The sequence below is a fragment of the Carlito syrichta genome, unplaced genomic scaffold (assembly GCF_000164805.1).
Source record: "Carlito syrichta isolate Samal-C Ts95f unplaced genomic scaffold, Tarsius_syrichta-2.0.1 Scaffold274072, whole genome shotgun sequence".
NCBI lineage: Eukaryota > Metazoa > Chordata > Mammalia > Primates > Tarsiidae > Carlito > Carlito syrichta.
In genome coordinates this window covers 467,908-489,679 of record NW_007218168.1, presented here as the reverse complement: position 1 = coordinate 489,679, position 21,772 = coordinate 467,908, and the positions used below count along the sequence as shown (strand labels likewise).

At 38.4% G+C, this 21,772-nt stretch overlaps 1 pseudogene; it reads right to left on the bottom strand.

Moving 5' to 3' along the window:
- Positions 1–11,535: 11,535 nt before the first annotated feature.
- Positions 11,536–12,474, bottom strand: LOC103254257 (annotated as a pseudogene).
- Positions 12,475–21,772: the final 9,298 nt, after the last annotated feature.

Genomic DNA, 21,772 nt, shown 5'->3' with positions numbered 1-21,772 from the left:
ATGAAACGTAATTGTACACCTAACCCTTAACTGTACCCCACAAAACTATAATAAAAAATACTGATTAATTATTTAAAAAAAAAAAACAGGGATGCAGATGGAAATGCTAAATAAAATAATGGGTGGGTCATGCACGCACTAAAATAAGTGTTGTATTCTGACTTAAAGCCTACCACTAGATGCAGTTGTACAATTGAAGTATACCAAATCACTTGCCACTCACTGATGGGGCTTTGATATGAGTCTGTAAGTGATTGATTTATTATGATTTCTATACAATCAAAACTCACTGCTAATATTAAGCTGTATTTGCAGCTACTCCCAGCGCTAGCATCACTGCCTCAACTCCACCTGAGATCATCAGACATTCGATTACTTTGCATGTGCACCATAGATCCCTCACATGCAACATACAATAGAGTTCTTGTTCCTGTGAGAATTTAATACCACCGCTGATCTAACAGGAGGTGGAGCTCAGGCAGTAATGTGAGCAATAGGGAGCAGCTATAGAAAAAGGTAACGCTTCACTCCCTTGCCCACCATTCACCTCCTGCTGTGCAGCCTGATTCCTAACAGGCAACAGACTGGTCTATAGCCTGGGACTTGAGGACTTCTGCCCTAGTAGTTAGAACTTTGTCCTATGGCCACAGCTCCCTACAAATACGTTTGTATTTGGTCTAATTCTGTATCAAGGAGAAGAGAAAGTGAGTTCAATAAGCAACTGTTTCTCCCTCAGAGGTGAATGCTGATCAAATTAGTTCACATTTAAGACACATGTTTATTTCAGACCTCTAAATTTAAGAAGAATATTTAGAATATTCAGATCCTATAGAAAAGAGCCCAGGATAGTAGGAAGTCCAGGTTTCGTGCTAATAAGTAGGCATTTAGAAATATTTTGTCGTGTTAGTTGGTTCTCTGCATAGCCTTGGCTTTGGCAAATGGCACTCTTACATAAACCTATGATTTCTCCTGACTAAAATTTACCTATACTGATTCTGCAACCTATACAATTCTTCCCTCTTATGTCTCTTTATATGAAAAAATCCAGCCAGTCCTTCTAGCATCTGTGCATCTTTAATCACTGGATCAGAAAATCACTCCCATCTTGAAAGTTTTTGTACATTATTTATTTAATGTCGTAGAAGGCAAGGACTCAAAGATAGACAGTATCCATGCCCACTCAGTCTGCTGGACCCAGCCCAATCCATCTCTCAGGCAGTTCGATGGCACCCAAGCTTCTCCTCTCCGCAGGCAGGAGCTGAGATCTGGGGTCTGGGAACTATATGCTCTATCTCAATACCACACACTTCACTCTTCCTAACCTCCTGTCAGACTGTCTATAGGAGGTCACCCAGTGTCATTTCATGAGGATCCAGTAGGAGCACGTGATCTTCAGGATCAACAGACCAGACCATAGAAATCTGATCCATATTAGAGATCCAAGTTCCTTCTAATTTGGTTTTTCTTGATCCAAGAAACAAGTATTGCAAAGAATAAGATAAAGCGTAGGCTGAGTGAGGGTTATATTTCATAGATGCTCATAGTAAGACTGTGATCCTTGCAGCCCATGCAGAATAAAAGCTCCATGCCAACATCCTCAACACTGCACCATATACAGCAATATTTTTTCTAATCAGAGATGTATGTCGTCAATGCCTAATGGTTGGCTACCCAGCCTGAATTTTTATTTTGATGATAATGATGCAATCTCCCCTTTTATCTGACCTGTGTTTCCCATATGTGTCAATTTGGGGCTTACCATGAGCAGATCTAGCCTGCTGGCCCAAGCCCTGCAGGCCCCTGAACATTGTTACATCCTTAATTCGGATTTCTCTAATGTCTCAATGGTACTATTGGAGCAAAACCTAGATTGAGTTTTTACTTCCTATCTTTTCTTCTTCTATCTCATTTGCCAGAGTGATGTTTACATTTTTTTAAAAATTTTAGGCCAAGCTCCTACTTAAGTCTTTACTGGCTCCCCAACATTATCAGGATAATATGGAAGACAGTTTGGCATTCAGTGTCCATTATGGACTGACACCTGTCGATCCATCTGCTCCATCCTCACTACTACTACTTCCTCACTCTTTTCTGCCCTTCAAGTACAGCTTCCAGATAATTCTGGACTCTACTCCCTCTTACCTCTGTACTTTGGCACAGGTGTTTCCTTTGCATGGGTGCTTGTCATCTGGATAACTTATTCTCACTCTTCTGATCTTAATTTTAATCTTTTCTTATCCTTGTAAACAGCAGCACTTCTGTAATCAGCCTGATGAACTTTTTCTATCTGGAACACTTATAACATTGCTTTATAAGTGCATCATCATTCATTATGCCAGCTATGCAATCATATCCTTGATTATCAGAACCGTATCGTATTCACTATTGAGTCACTATAACCTTTCATTGTCACTGACAAGTAATAGACATCTTATTGATAATGCTTGAATTTGTTCCAATAGAAATTTAGACCACTAGCATTGATATCTTTTAAAATGCCTGCCCATGTTTCAAAACTTAAGGCAGAATTGCAATTAAAGTAAAATTCAAACATCAACAATGCATTGGATTGCATGAACATTTAATTTTGTATAAAACCTGAGGTTCTGGAGTAATATGCTACCAATGAAAGAAGTTCAAGACCCGCCTGGGCAACTTGGCGAGACCTCATCTCTACAATAAATCAAAAATTAGCTGGGCGTGGTAGCACGCGCCTGTAGTTCCAGCTACTTGGAAGGCTGAGGCGGAAGGATCGCCGGAGCCCAGCAGGTAGAGGTTGCGGTGGCCAAGAGTGGCCCTTGTACTCCAGTCTGGGCTACAGAGTGAGACTCCAACTAAAAAAAAAAACAAAAAACAGCAACAAGATGTGCAAATTAACTTAAGAAGAGACAAGACTTAGATTCCTTCAAGGAAGTGAAAACATCAATTATTATTTTAATTTTTTCTCTTTCTTCTTCCTTACTTTGCACATTTTTTTTTCTTCTCTTTCTTTTGCATTATTTACGACTTTCAACAGAGGTCAGTGTCATTCTCAAGCCCAGATCAGTAGGTTTGACTAAAGCTCTGTGGTGTGTGTGTATGAATGTAGATGAGAGAAATTCTTAATTTGGGGACTTGAAGGTAACACTGCAAAGCTGACTCTGTTTTGTCTTTCATTGGTTTTAGCTGAATATGTTCATTTTGATTATTTGTTGGTTTGTTCGAATCAGAGTCTTACACTGTCTCCTGTACTGAAGAGCAGTGGCATGATCATGGCTCACTACAGCTTGAATCTCCTGGGCTTGGGCCATCCTTCCATCTCAAGATCCCAAGTAGCTGGGACTATAGATACACACCACCATGCTCAGTTAATTTTTTGTTTTGTTTTAGAGTAAAGGTTTTGCTGTGTTGCCCAAGCTGGTCTCAAACTCCTGGACTCATGCAACTCTGACTTCCCAAAGTGCTGGGATTACAAGTGTGAGCCACCACACTTGTCTGCAGAGTATGTTCATTCTTAAATTTACTATATGTTTGACATTTTATAAATTATCTCATAATTTAGATGCCTAACTTGTTTCTTTTTTTTATTATAAAGATGTGGGGTACATTTCAGGGTTAGGTATATAAACATTGATCATGCAGGTACCTTTGTTGATGAGGTATGCCCCTCCCTCCCCTAGCAGTTTCCCTCAACTGCCAATTCCACCCCCCTTCCCCTGATAGTTTCCCACTACTGCCAATCACTTTCTTATAGCATTATAATTGTTCAAGATCCGTTTATGAACGAGAACATATGGAACTCTGCTATTTGTTTCTGTGATAAATCACTGAGTGATCGACTCCAAGTCCATCCAAGTTGCTGCAAAGTCCATATATGTGTCCTTCTTTATGGCTGCATAATATTCCATCGTGTATATGTATCACATTTTTTTTAACCAGTCCAGCTTCGAGGGGCAACACGGTTGGCTCCATGTTTTTGCTATTGTGAATAGAGCTACAACAAACATACGTGTGCAGGTATCTTTTTTGTAGAATGACTTGAGTTCCTCCTGGTATATTCCCAATAGGGGAATTGCTGGGTCATATGGAAGGTCAGTGTCTAGTTCTTTCAGATATCACCACACAGATACACACCAAAGAGGTTGTACTAGTTAGCATTTCCACCAGCAGTGTAGAAGCATTCCTTTTTCCCCATATCCTCGCCAAAATCTGTTGTTTGTTTCATTAATGACGGCCATTCTTACTGGGGTTAGGTGGTATCTCAAAGTGGTTTTGATTTGCATTTTTCTGGTGATGAGTGAGGCTGAGCACTTTTTCAAGTGTATGTTGGCTGTCCATATATCTTCTTTTGAGAAGTATCTATTCATGTCTTTTGCCCACTTTTTTTTGAGTTGGAGTCTCACTCTGTCGCCCAGACTGGAGTGCAGTGGCTGCTCCCGGCCACCACAACCTCGACCTGCTGGGCTCTGGCGATCCTTCCGCCTCAGCCTTCCAAGTAGCTGGAATTACAGGCGCGTGCTACCACGCCCAGCTAATTTTTTGATTTCTTGTAGAGATGAGGTCTCGCTGCCCAGGCGGGTCTCGAACCCGTGGGCTCAGGCAATCCACTCACCTCAGCCTCCCAAAGGCACGGGATTACAGGCTGAGCCACCGAGCCCGGCTGGTAGCCCACTTTTTAAAGGGGCTGTTTGTTTTTTTCCTTTTGGCGCGTTTGAGTTCCTTATAGATCCTAGATGTTAGGCCTTTGTCAGATAAACAGTTGACAAATATATTTTCCCACTCTGTGGGCTGTCTCTCTGCTCTTTTGATGGTTTCTTTTGTTTTGCAGAAGCTCGTTAATTTGATGTGGTCCCACTTGTCTATTTTATCTCTTAAGATATTGGCCTTTAGGATTCTGAATAGGAATTGGTTCCCAGTTCCAATTTTCATAAGGGTGTCTCCTGCATTTTCTAAGATTCTTATAGTTTGAGGTTTTACGTTTAGGTCTTTGATCCATTTAGAGTTAATTTTTGTGTATGGTGATAGGTAGGGGGTCCTCTTTCAATCTTCTGCATGTGGTCAGTCATTTTTCCCAGCACCATTTACTGAATACATTCTCCTCTCCCCAGTGATTGTTGTTGAAGGCTTTGTCGAAGATGAGTTGGTTGAGGAATTGAGGTTTTGCTTCCGGAATCTCTACCCTGTTCCATTGGTCTATGTGCCTGTTCTTGTACCAATACCAGGATGTTTTGATTACTGTAGCTTTATAGTAAACTTTGAAGTCTGGAAGTGTGATACCTCCTGCTCTGTTTCTTTTGCAAAGAATTGTTTTAGCTATTCGTGGTCATTTATGCTTCCATATGAATTTCTATATTGTTATTTCCAGGTCTGAGAAGAATGATGTTGGTAGCTTAATGGGTATTGCGTTGAATCTATAGATTGCCTTTGGTAGGATGGACATCTTAGCAATGTTGATTCTTCCTATGCATGAGCATGGAATATTTTTCCATTTGTTTGTGTCTTGGATTTCTTTAAGCAATATTTTGTAATTTTCATTGTAAAGGTCTTTCACTTATCTGGTTAGGAAGATTCCAAGGTATTTCATTTTTTTGGTGGCTATTGTGAATGGGATTGTGCTTTTTATTTGGATCTTTGCCTGCTTGTTGTTGGTGTAAAGGAGTGCAACTGACTTTTGCACATTTATTTTGTACCCTGAGACTTTCCCAAAGTCCTTTATCAGTGCAAGCAGATTTTTAACAGATTCTCTTGGACTTTCAAGGTATAGGATCATATCTACAGCAAAGAGGGATGATTTGACTTCCTCTTTTCCTATTTGGATGCACCTGATTTCCTTCTCTTGTCTAATTTCCTGAGCCAGGACTTTGAACACAATATTGAACAAGAGGGGTGAGAGTGGGCAGCCTTGTCCTGTTCCAGTTTTCAGGGGAAATGATTCTAGTTTCTGTCCATTAGGCAATATATTAGTTGTGGATTTGTCATAGGTGGCACTTACTATTTTGAGGTATATTTCTTCTATACCTAGGTGTTTGAGGGCTTTTATCAAGAAGTGATCCTGGATTTTATCAAAAGCTTTTTCTGTATCTAATGAGATAATCATCTGGTTCTTGTTTTTACATCTGTTGATGTATTTAATGACATTTATGGTCTTGCGAATGTTGAACCAGTCCTGCATCCTGGGAATGAAGCCTACTTAGTCATGGTGGGTGATTTTTGAGATGTGTTTTTCAGTCCAATTTGCTAGAATCTTGTTGAGGATTTTTGCATCTATGTTCATAAGGGATACTGACCTGTAGTTCTCTTTCTTTGTTGGATCTTTACCCAGTTTGGGTATGAGTGTGCTGTTCGCTTCGTAAAATGATTTGGAGAGAATTCCATCTTTCTCAATCACCTGGAATACTTTCAATAGGATTGTTATTAGCTCCTCCTCAAACGTTTTATAAAATTCTGCTGGAAAGTCATCAGTCCAGGGCTTTTTTTTTTTTTTTTTTTGGTAGTTTTCATATGACAGAGTCAATTTCCTGGGTTGTTATAGGTCTACTTAGTGTCTCAATGTCTTCTTGTTTTAACCTGGGGAGGTTGTGTTATGTCAGAAAGTCCTCCATTTCATTTGGGTTATCAAGTTTGTTTTCATATAGATGTACATAGTAATCTCTGATAATCTTTTTTTATTTCTTTGGGGTCAGTGTGATTTGATCTTTTGTATTTCTGATTGTGTTTATTTGGGCTTTTTCTCTCTTTTTCTTGGTCATTCTGGCTAGAGGTCCATCAATCTTGTTAATTCTCTCAAAGAACCAACTTTTTGTTTTGCTGATGTTTTCAATGATATTTTTGTCCTCTGTGTCCCATATTTGAGCTTTTATTTTTGTGATATGGATTCTTCTGCTTAAGTTGGGGTTTGGGTGGTCTTCTCTTTCTAGCTCCCTTGGGCGGTTTGTTAGGCTCTCCACTTGTGATCTTACAATTTTCTTGATGTATGCTCATAGAGATATAAATTCCTCTCTTAAGACTGATTTATTGGCATCCCAGAGGTTTTGGTAAGATGTTTCTTCATTTTCTTTTGTTTCCAGGAATCTTTCCATTTCTTCTTTGATTTCAGGGTTAACCCAGTCATTGTTCAGCATTATGTTGTTTAGTGGCCATGTCTTTGTGGGCTTTGGAGAAAGTTTTTAGTTTTGATATTTATTTTTATTCCACTATTATCTAAGAATGTGCATGGCAAGATTTCAACCTTATGGAATGTGTTTATGCTTGATTTATGGCCAAGAATGTGATCAATTTTGGAGTACATTCCATGTGGTGATGAGTAGAATGTATATTCTGTGGTTGTTGGGTGGAATAATCTATAGGTATCCAACAAGTCCATTTGTCAAGTGTCAAGTTTATGTTCTGGATCTCCTTGTTGATTTTTTGCCTCAATGATCTATTTAGGGCTGTCAGTGGGATATTTAAGTCCCTTGCTATAATAGTGTTGGAGTCAGTATCATTTTATAGTTTATTTAGTGGTTGTTTTACAAATGCTAGTTCTCCTGTGTTGGGTGCATATATGTTTAGGATGGATATTTCCTGTTGATGGATTGAAACTTTTATAATTACGTAGTGTTCTTTTGCATCTTTTTAAATTTTTGATAGCTTAAAGGTTGTTTTATCTGATATTAAGATTGCAACTCCTGCCTTCTTTTGTGGTCCATTTGCCTGGAAAATCGTTTTTCATCCTTTAACTTTGAGTCTGTGTGCATCCCTTGTAGTGAGATGAGTCTCCTGGATGCAGCAAATGATGGGGTCATGGTTTCTTATCCAGTCCACCATTCTGTGTATTTTTAGTGGTGCATTTAGTCCATTCACATTCAGGCTAATTATTGAAATAAGGGGGTTTATCCCTGTAATGAGATTCTCATAGAGTTGCTGTTGTTCCTGTTTATTTGTTGTCTTTCCTTTGGTTTGGGAGTTGATTCACGTGTGTTTTCCATCTTTTCTCTGTACTCTTGTGAAGAACATTGTCATTCTTTTCTCCTTTTCTTCTGTGTTTAATACTTTCTTAAGTGTTGCTTGTAGAGGTATTCTTAGGGATTGGATGTCTGGGAAAGATTTTAATTCTCACTCGTTGATGAAGCTTAGCTTGCCTGGGTAGGTTATTCTTGGTTGAAATTGTTTATCTTTGAGAACTTTGAAGATTGGGGTCCAAGCTCTCCTAGTCTGAAGGGTGTCTGTAGATAAATCTGCTGCTATTCTAATTGGTCTTCCCTGGTAGGTAGTCTGACTTTTTTCTCTTGCTGACTTTAGGATATTTTCTTTTACACCTACTTTGTTTAGGCAAATTATTATGTGACTGGGAGTTGTCTTCTCACTTGTTATCTTGCAGGGGTTCTCTGAATCTCTTGTGTTTGAATTTTTGCATCACTGATGAGATGAGGGAAATTTTCTTGAATAGTTTTGTGGAATGTTTGTTCCAGGGTGGTCTGTGTCTCTCTTTCTGCCTCAGGAAGCCCAATTACTCTTCGGTTCAGTCTCTTGTAGTAATCATTCATCTCTTGAAAGTTTTGTTCTGTCTTTTTAAACTTCTTTTCTATGTTTTTGACAGTTTGGGTTAGTTCTGTATTTTGGTCTTCAAGTTCTGAGATTCTTTCTTCTGCTTGGCTAATTCTGCTTTCCATGCTTATTAGTTTGTTATTTATTTCAATCACAGTATTCTTTACCACTGCTATTTCAGTTATCAGCTCCTTCCTATTTTCCTCTTGTCTCTCTTCAATTCTTTTTATTCTCTCTATTAACGTCTTGATGTTTGGGTTTGTCCTATGTTACCAGTCATTCTGGGGGCTCTTCATTGTTTGCATTCTGAAGTCTGTTTTCTCAATGTTTGACCTCCCAGGGGTCTGTTTGAGACCTATATTCTTCTTTAGGTTTTTCTTCATTTGTGTAGATTTTCCTCCCCACTTTTTCCTCCCCCCACCCCCTGTCTTCTTTAATTCTGTTGTTCAGGGGTGGAGGGGTTGCTTTTACTTCTGTTTGTTCAATCTCCTATTCTTCTTTATGTATATCCTCTGGCTTTGTTCAATTCTGGAACTGGAATGTAGGTTGAGGGTGATCCTTTTTGCAGTTTTGAGATTTAATTGAGGGAGAAGTTGTGATTCAAAATCTATCGGCAGATCCCAGTATCCACCAACAGGTGTATGGATAATCTGGAACCCAATTCCCACTGCCTTGCAATCTATACATGCATTGGGGTTATAGGTTTACTCCCTGAAAGCAAAATGAGGTAAGAAAAGGGAAAAGAATGGAATAGGGAGTGGGGGGGAGGAGGGAAGTGGAGAGAGAGAAGAGTAAGAGGGAAAACAGACAAACGTACTGACTAACAAATGAAAAGAGACACAAAGACAGATACAAGTAAAAAGAAAAACAATGCAAAAAACATACAAAAAAACCTAAAACATACAATCATAAAGACATACAAGCTAACCAACCTCCTTATTGACATACTATTCTTCTATACAAAGATGAGGTCTAAAGAGAAAAAAAATAAAGTAGAATAGAATAAAGTCAGTAAACTAATAGAACCGAAGCAAGTATAAAAATGTTATTGATAACAATAAGAAGAGAGAGAAAAGGGGAAAAAAGATGGGTAAGACAAACAAAGAATAAATAATAATTAAAACAGGGGAACCAAGCACACTCTGAGACTTTTCCTTTAAGTCCAATGTCCTTTCACCTCTGATTTCTAGCTCTCATTTCGGGCTGGTAGAGTTGCTCATAGTTAGGGTCAGTTGCCCCTGTCCTGCTGTGGAGGGTGGTTCAGATCTGGGCTGCCTGCCAAATCTACCACTCAGATCTAGCCTATGTCTATCTAGCATGGGGGAGAGGCTTCTGTCCCTCCCATTTTGATGTTGTTACCTTGGATGCTGAGTTGGGTGTAGCTGGTCTCATGGCTCTAACTGATCTCTTTTTCCATTGCAGCCCAAGATTGCTGGGCAATACAGGCCAGCACACCACTGGACTACTTGGGCCAGGTTGGGTGCAAGTTGGAGGCTGCCCAGGGTGGAAGGGAGCAGGCAACAGTAGCCACGGAGGTACCTGCTGCATCAGCAGTGCATGGGAGGAGCTTCACAAGCCTGGCTCCAGGTGAGGGGCGTAGCAGTGACAGCAGCAGCAGTAGTTTCAGTAGTGTGGTGCTTGCAGGGGGCTTCATGTTGGGGAGTCATGGGTCACCTCAGGCAGGAGCGGGAGACAGTGGCTGTGGCAGCGGCAGCAGTGGCGGTATCGGTAGCACCGGCAGCACCAGCAGCTGCTGAGGCAGCAGCTGCGTAGCATGTGAAGAGCAGGTTGTCAACAATGAGAGCCCCAGCCCCCAGGGGAGAGCTAAAATCTTTATGGGTGTTCTCTTTCGCGAAGGGTTCTACAGACCAAACTGCCCCATTGCTATCTTGCCAGAAGTCCAACTTCTTTCTAAAGATTCAGAGAGTCTGTGAACGTTTCAGAGAACAGACAATTTTAACATTTTCGATGATGCTGCTTACACGTGCAATAAAAATCCTTTCAAACTGTTTACATATTGTAAAATTGAGCCTGAAACTTAATTTCTCCTTGGCCAATAATAGTCTTCAGTACAAACAACTGTTGATTGTAACCCAATTACCTTCTACTCAAAGTAAAATGAGACTTTTAGTTACTGTTTATCCATTGAATTACCTCCAGCACTCAGAGAAAGATGCTATGTTCACATTTCCTGTGTTCTGCACAGAACATTTTAATCTACCTTGACAACAATGCTCTTCTCAAAATGTTGACTCATAATTATTGCAGGTGGCTACGTGCACCACACATTAATTTAAATGAGTCTTCAAATGTTAAAATGCACTTGTTTCCCATGGAAACTGCATAATTTTTTTATAAAATGTAAATGAATAAGAACCAATGGTCCAAGGTAAGATCCATAAATAGTTTCATAATTACAAACAAGGTGAGAAATCAAAACAGTAAGTAGTGTTTTTTTTCGAATTATTGTCAGGCTATAAGAGTAGAGATTGAGGAATGTGGGAAGTTCTGTTACAAGTTACCGGGTTCGGTGGTTCAGCCTGTAATCCCACGCCTTTGGGAGGCTGAGGTGAGTGGATTGCCTGAGCCCGCGGGTTCGAGACCCACCTGGGTAACTTGGCGAGACCTCATCTCTACAATAAATAAAAAAATCAGCCAGGCATGGTAGTACATGCCTCTAATTCCAGCTACTTGGAAGGCTGAGGTGGAAGGATCGCCGGAGCCCAGCAGGTCGAGGTTGTGGTGGCCAGGAGCGGCCACTGCACTCTAGTCTGGGTGACAGAGTGATACTCCAACTAAAAAAAAAAAAGTGTAGCTAACTCCACTGCTCATTCTTCTGTGACATAAAAACACCCTCATGTTCTACACCCCACCCAGCTCAACCACTCAGCCTCCTACATGACATCCCCAGTACACTTTGTGTCATCTCCTTCCTGGTTGTTAGAGCAATGCTGTCTATGCCTGTCATATTTGAGTTGGGTGGAGAACACTGAGGTAAAGCTCTTTTCTCTAAGTAATGTTCATTAGTCATCAAGTTGCAAATTGTAATGTTAGCCCAGAGAATTTCACTAATAGTTTCTGCCAGGCCCTCAACACCTCCTTATTCATTAGACTGTAAATCATGGAGTTCATCATGGTCATAATAATAGCATAGAAGAAAGAGATTCATTTCTTCTGAAGGATAGAAGGACCTGAGTGGAGCTGGATATAAGTAAAAATTGTCACGCCATAGCGCCGGGCAACCACCGTGAGGTGAGAGGCACAGGTCTGGAAGGCTTTCCTCCTTCCCTCTCTGGACTGGATCTTTAGGATGGTGGAGATGATCTGGATGTAGGACAAAAGAACCAGGCAGAAAGGTGTCATCAGAAGGACAATGCTAGAGAACAGGTTGGCGACCTCATTAGAGGAAGTGTCCACACAAGCCAGCCTGATCACAGCTAGGATTTCACAGGATATATGATCAATATATTTGTTAGTGCACATGGGTAGCTGACAAGTGATGACAGTCTGCATGAGGGAGTTGATGGAGCCACTGGCCCAGGACATGATGGTCAATCTAGTACACAGCCCTCTATGTATGATGGCCAAGTACCTTGGGGAGTCATACACAGCCACAGGTCATCACTGCCAGTAGGGGGTATCAATCCCATCCAAGGCCAGGGGGAGAAAGTAGTTGGACTTCACAGCTCAGGAATAGGATGACTTTATATTCTGTTAGTAAAGCACCATCTGAAGGATTCGACATGTGGCATAGGAAACATCAACAAGAGAGAGGTTGGTGACAAAGAAATACATGGGATTGTAGAGTTGACTGTCCAGGTTGATCAGAAGAACAAAAAGGAAGTTCCTCATAACTATCATGAGGTATGTGATGAAGAACAGGACAAAGAGTGAGTCCTGAGTATCCCAATCACTTGATAGACCAAGGTGAATAGAGTCTCTCAGTGATTTCTGATTATCTTGTACCATTTAATAATGGAAGGAATATTAATCTGCAGAAAGAGTTATAAGAAACAGAAGTTGTTGAATAAAGAGCCATAAGAATAACTTCTTAAGAATGCATACTGTATACAACATACTATCCTTAGCCAAATGTTTCAGATAATTCATAAGGTCAAGATGACAGGTTAGTTCCAAATATACAATATATTTACAATGAATCAGAGAAGCAATAATGTTTTCATAAGGACATGATATAATCTCTGGTAGGTCAGTTAAATTCTGCAGCTAATTTTTTAAAACTTTACATTTTTAATAAGTTACCTCAGTATCCAGGGCAGTGAGATTTTTTTTCTGTGACATCAGCAAAAGGCCAAAATAGGAAATCTCAGAGTCTCCCCACTACCAACAGAACTATCATCTAACAATTATCCACAGACTAGAACATCTTTCTGAAAACTTCAACATTTGAAAACAAACCTGAGACACCCACATGGTCCACTGAATGAAAACTGTATTAGAAATGTAAGAAGAATAGTTTCGCTTTGACCATGTCACCCGTCCCCCTCTTCCAATTCAGCACAATGCCAGATGGAGATAATTTTCTTGGGCCTATAGTTTCTATAGGGAAAAGAAATGGCAGAGGTAGTCATTCATCCTCCCTAGTATTCCAAGATACTTCTTGTAAAGCCCACGCTGGTTTTACCTCATGGATATTACTGGAATAACAGCATAGCTAGACCACCTGGGGTAAAGTAGAAACAACAAAAGGAGACAGAAGTCATAATGACCAGCACACAGATATTGTTGATACTTCTGTGTTTCTGCCAGCAAGGGTGCCCAACTGAAGATATCAGCCAACTTCATAAACCATGTACAAAGCTGAACTGGTTACCTACAAAGCACAGTGGAAAAATCAACCTAGCTTGCTTCCTCAGATGGCTAGTTTTCACACTCAGACTCAGAGCCCACCCCAATGACATGCTCTAGGCTAGAAGACACCTCCTCTACTCATTTCAAAGAAGCATAAGGGTCAGATCTGCCTGACTTGAAAGGTCAAACAGCCACGCGACTAGGCCAAAAGCTCACCTTATAGGTCTACCCTGACAGAGAGGCATTTCTCAATTGTGCATTTCTAAGAAGCATAAACTCTGGTCTTACTCATCCTGAGCAGCAACTTCACCTAACTTTGGATCTCAACCTAAACCCCTGTCCAGTTACAGATCCCAAAAAGTGGAATCACCCAGCCAAGTAGTACATTTTGTGACTAGCTTGATCAGAAACCATTGTATTACACAGCCAGATGCTCTACCTGATACCAGACCCCATCCAGCATCCCATCCTAATATCAGAACAAAGGCAGTAGCCCAGCTGATTAGAGAAACCACAACAAGTTCTGTCCACCCAGCATCACAGCTGGGTCTTTCATAGTCACAGGCTAGACTACATAGTGAAAGTCTATCCTTGCCAAAGAACACCCACAAACAAAACCATAAAGAATACCACAAACAACAATACAAGAACACAAGTATTACAAAGCATCAGGGAATTATGGTACTCAAAAGAAATGAATAAAGCTTTAATAATGGACCCTAAAAAAAGGGAGATCCACAAAATGACTGACAAAACATCCAGAATAATCATTTTAAAGAAATGCTAAAGAACTACAAAAATGTATGGATCAAAAATTAAATAAAATTTGGGAGATAATACAAAAATGAGTAGTTTGACAAAGAAATAAAAGCAATAAAAAAGAGCCAAATAGAAGTCCTAGAGATGAATACAATGACTGAACTGAAAAATTCAACAGAAGGCTACAACAGTAGACTCAATCTAATAGAAAAAAAAATCAGTGAGCTGGAAGACAGAACATTTAAAATCACCTAGTCAGAAGAACAGAAACACAAAGCAATGAAGACTACAGGAACTATGAGACTCCAATGAGAGCCAACTTTTGAATAATAGAAAATGCAGGAGAAGAAAAAAAAGGGAAATAAACCATATTTAAAGAAATAATGGCTGAAAACTTCCCTAATTTGGTAATAGAAGCCAACATTTAGGTACAAGAAGTGTAGAGGTCTCCAATCACATTCAACCAAGAGGAATTCAGTCATACATGTAATATTCAAACTATCAAATCTCACAAATTCTAAGGGCATTGATAAGAAACAAATTGCAATCAGGCTATGAATTTCTCAGCAAATTTGCTGCATTCCAGGAAGGTGTGGGATAATATATGCAAAATGCTGAAAGACAAAACACTTCCAATCAAGAATACTTTACCAAAAAAATCTGTGTTTCAAAATGAGGGAGAAAAAAAGACCTTACTATACAAAAAAAAAAAAACTAAGAAAGTTCATTACCACTAGACCTGTATTACAGGAATTGTTAAAGGGAGTTCTTTAAGCTGAAACAAAATGCTGTTAATTAATAGCATGTACATGCACAAAAATACAATACTCAATGGTATAAGTAAAACAGATCCATATTCAGAATGCTCTAAGACAGTAATGATAGCATGTAAAGCAATTTTATCCCTAGTACAAGTGTTAAAAGACAAAATTGCTAATAGCAAATATAGCTAAAATAATTCAAAGATATATATTACAAAATAATGTAAATTCTGGCCTCAAAAACATAAAATGTAGATGGGGAAATAAAGTGTAGAATTGTTGTTTTCAATCAAAATTAAGCTGTCATCAGTTTGAAATAGGATGTTTTAAGTATCATAGTTTCTATGTAAGCTTCTTGGTAACCACAAAGTCAACATTTTTAGTAAAAGCACAAAACACATGGAGGTGGTTTTAAGATGGCTGACTAGGGGCATTGCATGCCAGTTTTTCTGAGAAGGAAGACTGAAGTTGCTGGAGAAGTCCAGTGTTTTGACTTGAAAACAAAGGGAGAAGAAACAGGACCTGCAAGAACACCCACGTGAGGAGACTTGACACACAGAGAAAAGGAAAACATCAAAAAAATTTGACTCAAATTGATCCCCATGAAACCCAGAGCCAAAAAGTGTAGATGGGAGTGCTTCCCTGCCCCCTCTTAGCCCTTCAACAATCTGCTGACTTATATACAGTTGGAGGACCTTTTGCCCCATGACCCAGGGCAGCACTGTTGATAAGTTCTTTCCAGGAATGAAGAATCAGGTGGCCATCTATACAGCCATGCCACACCACCCCCTCAGGCCCAGGCCAAGTCATCAAATGCCATACCAGTTGCCCACATACAGGACAACTGCCCTGACTGGGAATCATCTGCTCATGAACCACTGTATCACCAGGCCACCCACAGAATTTTCCCATATTCTGCTCTTACTCTGGCAAGCACGGAGCACTGAAGGGACCCTGGGAAGTAGCAGGTTAGCTAGAAATCTAAATTTCCTGAGGATTACTCCTAAAGGAGGAAGAAATACAGCCTGTCAAAGTTCCTCTTGAGACAAAGCAAATGTGAATATAGTGCCAGCTGCTAAGAGGGACACCACCAAAGCCCAGGACAAAACTTGGAAAGGGGTACATCACTCATATTGTTTTCCCCTCTCCAGTGCACCACTGGGGATGTGACAGTGGCTCTTCCCTCAGGGGCTTTAGGAGTTGCACAAAACATGCCAATTCTCACACTTCTTCAGCAATTCTGTCCCCTCTGAAGGCAAGTATGCACTGAGAGGGTGCTTTTCATACTTTTTCTGGTACTCCTGCACCCTCTAACAGTCAGCAAATAAAGAGCAATAGGAGCCTACCCTCCAGCCTTTACCATTAAGTATGGTCTACTGGATTGCAACCTGAACTATACCATCAGACAAAAATACATCGCTATAATAAGTGACATCTGAGAAAGTCACCACACAAATGTATATGCTATCAAGAAGCCCTTACAGAGCCTTGGACCTTTGAAAGTATCCAGAAATGAAGCCAATCAACCTACACAACATACTCCACAGCCATACTGATAAGGGAAAAAAATTAAAAGTCCCATCCAAGCAATAGCAAATTCAAAAAAAAATAACATCAGCTCCCTCTGATGAAAAGGATCCACACAAGAACTTTAGCAATATAAACAACCAGAGTGTTTTATTACCTCCAAAATATTGCACCAATTCCCTAGATATGGATTCTAACAAGATTGAAATGTTTGAAATATCAGAAATACAATTTAGGATACGGATGGCAAGAACACCCAATAAGATCAAGAGAAAACTGAAATCCAATAAAAGGAAGCCAAGATAATGATCCAAGATTAGAAAGACAGGATATCCATATTAAGAAAGAACCAAAGTGAACTTCTAGAATTGAAAAATTTATTGCAAGAATTTCAAAACACAGTTAGAAGCTTTAAAAACAGACTAGACCAAGCAGAAGAAAGAATTTCAGAGCTTGAAGACCAGTCCTTAAAATCAACCCAGTCAGACAAAAGTAAAGAGAAAAAATGAACAAAGCCTTTGAGAAATATGAGATTTTGTAAAGCGACTAAATCAGCAACTTATTGACATTCTTGAAAGAGAACAGGAGAAAGGAAGCAACTTGAAAAACATATTTGAGGATATAAGTTAGGAAAATTTTCTGTCTTACTTGAGAAGTCCACATGCCAATACAAGAAATTCAGATAACTCTTGTGAGATATTATACAAGATGATCATTCCCAAGGCACATAGTCATCTTACTATTCAAGGCCAACATGAAAGAAAAATATAAACACATCTAGAAAAAAGGATTATATCACCTTAGAGGGAGACTATTAGACTAACACCAGACTTTTCAACAGAAAACTTAAAAGCCAGAAGAGATGAGGGGCTAATTGTTACTATTCTTAAAAGAAATGCCTGGAAGAATTTTTTTCCTCCCAACAAATGAAACTGCATAAATGAAAAAGAAATAAAATCTTTCCAAGGCAAAAGCATTAGGGGAGTTTGTCACCAACAGACCAGCCCTACAAGAGATGCTTAAGGGAGTAGAGTTCAAAATATGGGGAAAAAGAACAATACTTGCTGTATCTCACAGACCCCAAAATCAACGGTACATTTGAGACTACAAAGCAACTAGCTGACAACAATACAACAGGACCAAAATCCATCATATCAATATTAACTTTGAATGTAAATGGTCTAAATCCCCCACCTAAAAGACATACAATGGAAAATTGGATTTAAAAAAATCCTTCTGTCTTCAGGAGACTCGTTTCACAGGTAATGATACCCACAGGCTCAAGATAAAGGACTTGGGAAAGGTCTATCATAAAAATGGAAAACAAAAGAGAGCAGGCACCAGTATTCATGTCCAATAAAATAGACGTAAAACCAACAATAGAAAAGAACAATGAATGACATTACTTAGTGATAAAGAGTTCAACAAGAAGACATAAATTTCCTAAATATATATGCACTCAACATTTGAGCACCCAGACTTATAAATCAATTACTATTAAGTCAAAGAGAAGACTTAGGTAGCCATACAATAATAAAGGAGGACTTCAGCAGCCTACTGACGGCATTAGACAGATCATTGAGGCAAAAAACGGACAAAGACATTCTGGACTTAATTTAGCACTTGACAATTGAACCTAATAGACAACTACAGAATACTCCACCCAACAACTACAACATATACATTCTTTTCATCTGCAAATGGAACATATTCTAAGATTGACCACGTACATGGTCATAAATCAAGTCTCAATAAATTCAAAAAAATCAAATTCATACTAAGCATCTTCTTGGACAGCAGAGAAACAAAAATAGAAATCAATACTAAGAGAAACTCTCAAAACCACACAAGTGCATAAAAACTAAACAATTTTCTCCGGAATGACTTGTGGGTACACAATGAAATCAAGGGAGAAGACGAAGACATTAATTGAAACAAATGTAAATAGAGGCACAACATAGAAAAACCTTTGGAATGTCATAAAAACAGTGTCAATGGGAAATTTTAGTGTTAAACATCTACATCAAGAAAATAGAAAGACCTAAAATAAACAATCTAGTGTTGCACCTAAAGGAACTAGAAGAAGAACAAACTAAACCCAAAGCTAACAGAAGATAAGACATAACCATAAATTAAAGTAAGACCAATAAAACACACAAAGGATCAACAAACTGAAAAGTTGATTGTTTGAAAGAACAAACAAGATTGATAGGCCACTAGCTAGATAAATAAAGAAAAAAAAAGAGATGATCCAAATAAGCACAATCAGAAGTGACAAAGATGACATTACAACTGAACCCACCAAAATATAAAAGATCTTCTGAAACTACTATAAATAGCTCTACATGCATAAACTAGAAAATCTGTACACAATAGATAAATTCCTGGAAACATACACTCTCCCAAGATTGAAACAGGAAGAAACTGATATTCTAAGCATATCTGTGATTAGTTATGAAGTTTAATCATTTATTTGAAAAAATCTACCAACCACAAAGATCTGTAGATCAGACAGATTCACAGCTGAATTCTACCAGATGTGGAAGGAAGAGCTGGTACCAGTCCTACTGAAAGTACTTCAAAAAATCAAGAAGTGATCCCTCCTTAACTCATTCTATGAAACCAGTATCACCCTCATATCAAAATCTGACAAACAAACAACAAAAAAAACTCAAACAGATCAATATCCCTGATGAATAGAGAAGCAAAAATCCTCAGCAAAATACTAGTAAACCATATCCAGCAGCATGTCAAAAAAGATAATTCACCATGATCAAGTGGACTTTACTCCTCAGATACAAGGGTGGTGCAATGTATGCAAATCAATAAATGGGATTCACCATAGAAACAGAATTTTTTTAAAAAGACCTCATGATTATCTCAATAGATGCAAAAAAAAAAAAAAAATCATTAAATAAAACCCAGCATCTCCTTATGAGAAAAACCTTCAACAAACCAGGCATCAAAAAACATATCTCAAAATAATAAGAACTATCTGTGGAAAAACCCCAGCCAACATTATACTGAACAGCAAAATTTGGAATCATTCCCTCTAAAAGCTAGAACAAGACATTAATATACATTCTCATCACTCCTGTTCAACATAATACTGGAAGTCCTAACCAGAGCAATCAGGCAAAATAAAGAAATAAAAGGCATCCAAACAGAAGAAGGGGAAGTCAAATTACCTCTTTTCACAGGCAACATTATTCTATACCTAGAACACCCTAAAGATTCTGCCAAAAGACTCCTAGAACTGACAAATTACTTCAGTAAAATTTCAGGATACAAAAGGAATGCAAAAAACAATAGTATTTGTATACACCATAAATGTTCAAGCTACGAACAAACCAAGAACATAAACCCATCTACGATAGCCACGACAAAAATAAAATAACTAGGATCTAACCAAGGGGATGAAAAATCTCTACAATAAGAACTATAAAACACTGGTGAAGGCAATCCTAGATGACAAAAACAAATGGAGAAATATTCCATGCTCATGAATTGGAAGAATTAATATTGTTAATTTTTAATGTTCATACTGTGGAAAGTAATCTACAGATTCTACATAGTCTCTATCAAATTACCAATGCCATTTTTCATAGAATTAAAAAAGACAATTTTAAGATTCATAGGAAACCAAAAAGAAGCCCAAATATTCAAAGAAACCTAAGCAAAAAGAACAAAGCTAAGGCACAACATTACCTGAATTCAAACTTTACTACAAGGTTGTAGTAACCAAAATAGCATGGTACTGGTAAACCAGTGAAACTGAATAAAGTATTCAGAAATAAAGCTGCTCACCTACGCCATTGATCTTTGATAAAGTCAATAAAAATAAACAATGGGAAAAGGACAGCCTATTCAATAAATGTTGCTGAGAAAACTAGCTAACTATATGCAGAAGAATGAAACTGGACCCCTATGTCTCAGCATATACAAAAATTAACTAACATGGATTAAATATAAATATAAAGCTCCAAATTATAAAAATCCTAGAAAAAAGTGGAAATACCCACCTGAACATTGGCCTAGGCAACACATTTATTTCTGTTTTCAAAAGCAAATGCTGCACAACAAAAATTGACAATTAGTGCTTAATTAAACTCAAGAGCTTCTGCACAGCAAAATAAACTATCAATGGAGGAAAAAAGAAAAAAAACTACAGAATTGGAGAAAATGTTTACAAACTATTCATCTGAGAAAGAATTATCCAGATTCTTTAAGGCACTTAAACAAATCAACAAAATAAATAAATAATTCCATTAAAAAGTGAACAAAGGACATGAACAGGCACTTCTCAAAAGAAGACATATGAGCAGCAAACAAACATATGAAAAAAATGTTCAACATCATTAATCATAAAAGAAATGCAAATAAAACCACAATAAGATACAATCTCACACCAATCAGAATAGCAATTACTAAAAAGTTAAAAAACAATGCCCTTGTGGAAAGCAGTTTGGAGATTTCTCAAACAACTAAAAACCTAGTTATCACTTGACCCAGAAATCTCATTACTGGGTATATATCCAAAGGAAAATAAATAATTCTACCAAAAGGACACCTGAACTCACGTTTAAGTCAGCACTACTCACAACAGCAAAGATATGGAACCAATCTTGGCACCCATCAGTGATGGACTGAATAAAGGAAATGTGGCAAATATACACCATGGAATGCTATACCAAGTACAAAATTACGTCTTTTTTAGCAACATGGACACACCTGAAGGCCCCATTATTCTAGTCAAATTAACACAGAAGCAGAAAACCAAATGCCAAATATTCTCACTTATAAATGCTTGCTAAACATTGGGTACACACAGATGTAAAGACGGAGACATCAAACACTGGAAATTCCTAAAGTGGGGGAAGGCAAAAGAGGGAGAAAGGCTGAAAAACCACTTACTGTGTACATGTTCACTATTTGGGTGGCAGGTTCAATAGAAGCCCCAAACTCACCATCACGCATTATACCCATGTGACAAATCTGCACATGTACCCTGAATCTAAAATTTCACACACACACACACACACACACACACACACACACACACACACACACACAAATTAGAAAGGGCCCAAAGCATTCCACTACAGAAATAAGCAAACCACAAAGAAAGACAATCAGAGAGAGAGAGAGAGAGAGAGAGAGAGAGAAAGGGAGAGAGAGAACATAACAAAGTGTCTACAAAACAACCAGAATACAATTGACAAATGGTTGGAATAAGTCTTTATTTATCAAAAATTACTTTGAACAAAAATGGATTAAATTCTCCAATAAAATGACATAGAGTAGCTGAACGAACAGAAAAAATAAAAGACCCACCTAAAGATTTTTATCCAGCTAGTCTTTCACAAGCCTGAAGAAAGTGTTTACAAGACACTAAGAATTCTTGCCAA